Below are 7,076 nucleotides of genomic sequence, written 5' to 3'. Positions count from 1 at the left end.
AGATAAACGGTATTGCTGACGGGTGAATATATACTGACTTCGGGCCCTAACCACGAAATTCCTAAATCTGAACACGAGACAACTGGGAAAACGGACATTCAACATTTAACGCGGAGATGAACCTAACGATGAAAAAGGCGGGGACAATGAATTGAATGAATTCGAATTGATCCGATGGCATGGCTTGACCTTGCAGGCTAGTCACTCTTGAGTGTTACCGTATATCTTTCATTCATATTAAGTATATTATTCTGTCTCTAGACTAAGTTTGTTCTCTATCATATGTTGGTGACTGTTACGATGCGATTATTTGGTGTAGACGATGATGTGACTTCCACGTAAGAACTTATAGATTAGACAGTTATATCATGACAAATCTACAACTTTAGGATTAGGTCTATTGTTAGAGCAGTAGTAACATCGAGGTAGACCACAATTCTACAAATATATTTATGATAGTTTTGTCTCAAACCTTCTCTGGCTTCATCGTGCAAGTCCAGATTGTAATCTTTTTGTAGTCAGAGGTACGTCCACGGAACCCACTTAAGAAACTCATCACTTGTGTGTGAAGTTAACCTACGTAAAAAGCTGGTAGTGAGTTCTAATTAAACTACACCAGCGCAGTCTTAATCATTTTATTTAAAGTTCAGCTTGCTCAGACATCTCTTAGCAACATAATTCGATAGGTCGTCAGTCGTCCACGTAATATGTAACAAGAATCTGTCCACCACATACATACTAATACCACATAAAATACACCTAACGTATTAACTACGCATACTTCTTTAATGCCTACACTTGATCAAAACCACAAGACAGTTTTAAGAGATCACAAGCTATCTTTTTATAAATATTCAATTTGGTATGACTCCCAGAGCGGTTAAGTGTCTAGCACCCCACAAAGTGTGGAACTAATTTGAGTACTAAGCCCAGCTCAGTAAACCAGAATGTGAGTACCCCAAGTTTTCCAGCTGTAAAGTTAATTGATGTGGCACATGACTTCATGGCATCTCTTGATCAGGCATACAAAAGACTCTACATCACATCTATAAATAAATGGACTAATTTTTAAAAGACGAAGCTGCAAAGCTAACACTACTTAACCTCGCATAGAAAGTTGTTTAGTCTTATTTCAAATGATTGTTAACACTATGATACAGCCATGATCAGTGCTAATAGTTCTCAACTCAGACTTTAGTAACATAGGTTTATTAATCTTGCAACAAAGACAGGTGCAATAATACTGAGCCAAACCATGATTCTACATGCATACCAAAGTACATAAATTCTGGGCAAACAAGGCATCTTCGGATCTCACTAAATCTGAAATCCTTTTGACTGAGCGAGATCACTCTGACTTAAACTGAGAATCACCCATATAGAACTCAGAGTCAGTCGTCAGGTGTTTTCTCCACAGCTCGGGAATTGCTGGAGGTCATAGACAGTAAAAATACAGTCAACTACATTCGAGACTCCACGCCATCCGTTATATTCTTTACTACCCTGAGTTTCAGATTGACGGCGGTCTCGTGTTTTCTATAGCAAATTACTGATAAATTAGGTCACCAGATGTGGTACAGTTCAAGTGTGACCTGTTAATAGTCTTATAAAGCAATAGATTTTCACTAAAAACTAGATTCAAATTGTTATTCATCAAGAAATCTTCTGACTGATGACACTATAATTCCACCATCATGTTCAATAATTTATCACTGATAGGGTTTTAACAGGCATTCTGACTGAAAAACTTGAAGTTCCGGTGTGTAAATTAATGTATTTTCTGGTTTCCATTGATTTAAAAATACTACAACACCCGAAATCCACGGAAACAATGGAGGGTGTCTTGTGACGTATGTCAATATAACGCCATATGTTGACGTGTCACAAATTGTTGGGATGTGGTACGGGGTGAGAATTACTGGTAGAGCAAAAGCCTGGGTTTGTGTTATTAATTCGATATCTGAAACATAATAGTGAGCAAAGCGATTGAATGATAGAATATAGGTCAAATTTGCTCAATTCACAATGGAAAGTGTCCGGGCTTCTTTTAATAGACTCTGCAGATGGTCTTATCATCATTGCTTCCTTAGGAGAATTCCACAGTTTGATTATTCTAACCGCGAAATCATTCCCACAAACAATTTTGCTAGGCTTTCCATATTCGGAGAGGTTATAACTTATGGACGAGCCAATCAGAGTTAAGACAGTAGATCTTGTATTTTGGCGCGAAATACATTGATTCATGTAGCTAAGTACCATTTTAGCGTTGTAGATGTTGTCGGTTCGTTACGAAAACGTTCAATCTAATTCCTAATTCTAATTCCGAACACTAATATATGACTTTCATTAAAACTTAGTAAGTAGAAGGACATTGCGAGGTTATTTTGGAGTTGCTAAAAGGTCATCCAGAAATTACAGCCCCACCTAGTATCCTACATTATCATCCTCTACAACACATGGTGCAAATTTATAGCTTTCATAGGAGTTAGTTGATGTTTTTCAGCTTCAATACGCTACTGATTACTCATTGAATTTTTACAAATAATTAAATATCCGTCTTCAGATAAGAAGACACGGTGTATGTTAGCTTCCAAGTGACGTTCTAAATTAATCTAGCAAACGGTCCTCAATGGTTCACAGGTCATATGAATCAAGGCTCCACAAAGTTACTTCAAGGGATAACATTCTCTAGTGGCTGCTGGATTCCTAAGGAGACACAATTGACCACATCCGCTTCTTTATTCAATAACGTGATAATAGAATCATTCGGAATATAGGTAATAAAGGAATCATTACTGTTCAATGTGTTCTCTCTATATTTATTGGTATAGCGACCGAACAACCAATATTCGGTTGGAACGACGGACTGACGAACCAAAATTTATTCGATTAGATCAGACTAGGTTCCTCTGTATAGCTCACAACGCGTTTTTGAGATACTTGTATAATATTACATCAAAACACAAACTCTGTGCTCAATATAAACGGTTCTAATTTAGAAAATAGAACAAATTATATCAAAAGTACAAAATACCTCAAACGGTACAGCCTGTGCTATACAGTCAGAAGTTTCTCTAACGCAAAGTAGCGCACTAAACAATGAGGGAAACGGTTAATACTAAAGGGTTTGATACCTGAGAATAAATACAAATACGCCAACAAGATGGGATCAAATATCTATCTGCAGGGATTGCAGCAATTCTCTCAAGCAGACAGTCAGGAGGTTAACAGTCACAAGCTGAACCACGCCGTGACATTGAGCTTAGTCAAACACGACCTTACTGTCAATGGTCTGGCAACATGCAATAGAAAATTAGGTGACAAAGGATAAGTCTTTAATCAAAATCACATAATAAAGGCTTAAACGAGGAAGACTGAAGAACAAAAGGTGTGGTTAACCGAGATCAGAACAAAGGTCAGAATACACAAAAAGGGAGAAGGGACAAAAAATGACAATACTGTTCAACAAAGAAGCTGCAGAGGGATTTCCACTGTTCTCTTTCCATTACAATTGGTTTTAAGAGGACGAGAGTTTCTGTGAGCACGGGCTTACACCTTGTTCATTTTTCATCATACTTAAGTGTTCTGTAAGATTAGAAACGTCTGAGAGACCTTGCAAATCCCACTAAGTATCGGGGTCATCTGCAATGTCGTAAAGTTGAGATCAAAATCACTTGGTTGGTCACCAACAAAAAATACATTAAGGAGATGACTGAGGATCGAATTGTGTGATATTTTTTGTCATTGAAAAGGAACTAGCGAACTTTACATTAAAAATACAGTAATCTCAGTGGAGAAGAAGTAATTCGGCTATATAGTCTCAACTGACTTGGCGAAATCTGGGAGGCACATGTGCTCCGCAAGCAAAACGACAACCCTGTTTCTAAAGCTATGTGCCTTTATAGGAAATTGGCCCGAATTATTCAGTGCAAGGTGCTCTTCCACTGCCTATATAACAGTTATATGTCTATTAACTTGAAAATTCGAAGGTAGTCGAGTACGTCTGTTTATGTATCATGAATCTGGTAAAAAATCATTTGACTCCAGAGCTCGAAGCAATGTTACGGGAAGTGCTTTGGAATTTTACTCATCGTAAAACTTTATAAAACTTGGTTGCCCGGCAAGTTTATCGTGTTATTAAAATGGGGTTTGTGGAGAATGTAGTAATTTTAATAGCTGAATTCATGAGTTGATGTAAGCTAGATGGAAAACCTGGAAGCACTGAATGTTCATTGTGCATTGGTATGGGACTCCTCAACAGTACGCATACACGGTCCCGCATGCAGGACTCAAACACAGGGCCTTCAGCTTGCACGCGACCGCTTAACCAGTAGACCACTGAGCTGGCATCCAACGATGTTAATTTCTTACTTCAATCAATCCATGATCTTACTCAACCATCCATCGATTGTCTGAGGTAGATACCTGTCTCTTTCGTGCTTCTAGGTAACCCTCGTTCTATTGATAGAAGAAACCAGGCTAGAAGTTAATAAGTCTTTATTTAGATCGCGACGCAGTCACAGTGGAGCAGGGCAGTAACTGTTCAAGCACACAAAGCTTCTCAGTATTCAAAATAGAATAACAGGAAATGTAATGTCTATACAAAATAAGTACGTGAATGAATACTTGAGCTCTTTTTTTTACATATACTTAGTTGCTTGAGGTAAACTCTTATAGTGATCTACTTTTTTGAAGAGAACGCGATTGGTGTAATAGAGACATTTATTAGTATAAGCAACTGTATCAGTTATTGTTTTACTGCGCGTTTATGTTTAATTGAACCAAAAATAGTCTTTTTCCGTTGTTTGTGACTTTGGGTTTACCGACATACCCACGGTAGTCTCATCTGTAAACCTTGGCACGACCTCGGTATTATTTCGATACCACGAGACCACCAACTTTGTTGGTCACAACTTCTCATTAGAACTTCAGGCTTCAACATGGATTTCTTAGACTGGATATAACCTTTGGTCTGGTTGAATGATTTGTCTCGCGACGGTTCTAGATGGTTTCAAGCAACCTAATTTTACGCTCAACGAAACGCTTAGATCGTCTAAATCAAGAAGCACCATTATGTAAGATTAAAAAAGCGACTAAAGTAGATAAAGGACGTTATTAAATGAGATAATAGACCGTTTTAACCTAAACACTTTATAGACGTCTATAATACTAATGACATACCAGTTAAGATTAAAAGCATACAAAAAATAACGAACGGGATTATAATGAATTTTCCAAAATAACTACCAACATTCAGTCCGATAAAAAACGTGGTATTCCCCACACAGCGGCATAACTGTTGACATTAGTTGAAAACTACCGGTTGTTAGCTATTCGTTAAGTGTCGTTTAAGGTGATAGGGTCCTTTGTTTGTAATGACCGGAGGATAAATTTCACTACAACCCTGTAAAATTCGTTCAAGAAGGCCTGATTCTGCATCATCAAACTCTTGAATAGAGTGGATGATTATTTTACTATCCTCGATGACAAGTTTAGTGCCTGTGCAACAGACCCAGAATTTTCGAAAATTTTTAGTCAAATTCTCTGAACCGTCCCATTATACTCACACTTTTTGACCCATTTACCGGTCAACGTCTCTTAGTCACATCAAAAGAATATTATTACAGCATTTTCAATATTTCTCACTACTCGTTCCATTCATGTGGTCAAACCACAACTCAGCTGAATGCCAAACAGTTTCGTCGGCCCGAAGTGCAACGGATTTGAAGGAGTTAGGACATCAGCGCTTAGTATGAGCAAAAAATGTAAAAAAACATCGAATCTCTTCCATGTTTCTCTAACACCATGTGAACGTTTTGGCTGAGTTCGTTTCCATTTAATATTGCCCTGCCACATTTGGATGGACAATTCTATGTACTAACTTGTGTGGACGACTTCATTTAGTTATATGAAGCATCATTCCTGATAAAACCATTCTATACTCCTTCTCCAAACAATCGGTCAGAAACTAATCACTCATTTTGTTTAATTACGGCTCCTTATGGTCAATTGGGATATCACAAGCTAATGGTATTGATGCCAATTTCTTATTCCAAACATCTCTTTGACTTATGTCCGTGACCCTGAATTGGTCCACCAATGACTCTACCAAAGTCATGAAAACGAGTTGTAATATATATAGTGGAAAAAAGACAGTCGGTATTCGGACATTGTATTTTCCGTACTAAATTTTTAAACTACACATAATCCTTAACTTCCAGCTTCTTTTTCAATCAACTTCATTCAGACAGTTATCTGTTCATTCATCGCCATGTTGTGGCTTGCTTTATTTGACCTGATGTAATGAACTTGCTTAGAAATCGACCTAATAGAAGAGGATGCGTCTAACTAGTCACACTAATGTTGTCCATGTAAAAATGACTAAACGTCACTAGTCATGAATACCGTCCGTTCTGCTTTTCTCTCTCTCTCAGCACCCTCATGGTGTACCAACGAAAATATTTATTGAACATACGACTTTGTCCTGCATCATCACTTATAACGCCAGAATTTATCAGGGATCCACATCGAGAGGCATGAACTAATACGTTCAAGTTAACGTCTTCAACTGACTGCTCTGGACTTCAATTCATCGTTTTCAACCACCAATTACTCGTTGCAAAGCAACCTCCACAAAGCGCTTCAACTCTGCTATTAGACATTAGAATCGCGCTCACATTAAAATTCTAATGTGTGAAAATTTGTCCCCTGTTTAGATCGCCCATATGGGCTATGACTTATTAACGTAATTGAGTAACTTAGTAGATTAAAGCATGTAGCGTTTGTAACAACTTTATGTTGCCTGTAGACTGGCCTGCTTAATGTAGCACTTTGTTATCTGTGATCATATTATTATTATTATTATCAGCTAATATTCTAGACTGTATGCACTAACCTAAATCCTGATTATCCCAGGCTTCAGTCGAACTTTTGGGATTGATGCTGCCTACTATCCCGAATTAGTGACATAGTGAAGCGATTCAGTCGACACTTGAAAGAACCTTCTTCAGCCGTAAACACACAACAATGCACAAAAGGATTTCCACTCACTTCACCTGAAACCCGCAGTACAATTT

This window comes from Schistosoma haematobium, chromosome 2 (genome assembly GCF_000699445.3).
Source record: "Schistosoma haematobium chromosome 2, whole genome shotgun sequence".
NCBI classification, from domain to species: domain Eukaryota; kingdom Metazoa; phylum Platyhelminthes; class Trematoda; order Strigeidida; family Schistosomatidae; genus Schistosoma; species Schistosoma haematobium.
This window is presented reverse-complemented; position numbering follows the sequence as displayed.